Source organism: Penaeus monodon, chromosome 30 (genome assembly GCF_015228065.2).
Source record: "Penaeus monodon isolate SGIC_2016 chromosome 30, NSTDA_Pmon_1, whole genome shotgun sequence".
Classification (NCBI taxonomy): Eukaryota; Metazoa; Arthropoda; class Malacostraca; order Decapoda; family Penaeidae; genus Penaeus; species Penaeus monodon.
Window position 1 is genome coordinate 4,164,547 of NC_051415.1, and position 295 is coordinate 4,164,841.

General features: G+C 46.8%; 1 protein-coding gene across 1 annotated transcript in view; it reads left to right on the top strand.

Annotated features, from left to right (window-relative positions):
• LOC119592472 (5-hydroxytryptamine receptor 2C-like) overlaps positions 1-295 on the top strand; it is a gene marked incomplete at its 5' end in the record, with an annotated part of 40,641 nt that overhangs the window by 30,681 nt on the left and 9,665 nt on the right.

The window sequence follows — 295 nt, forward strand, 5'->3', positions numbered from 1 at the left end:
ACAGCTCTAACCATAAACGAAAACGACAAATCATGCTAAAACTTCAGAGCAATACGACACGACATCCCGACCTCCCTTGTTACACACACACCACATGTCTCAAGTTCCCGACGTGGCAATGTGGGACAAGGGCAGTTCCGCACCCTGAGTTATACTATGGGCGTTGCTACATTTGTTGTCTTGGGATTTCGGTAATGTTCAGCCATCCTGAGGAACAACCCCGTTTAACTGCCACATCAGGGTGAGAAATGCTTGGTAGTTACGTGTGCATAATGTTATTGAAAGTGAACGCGAG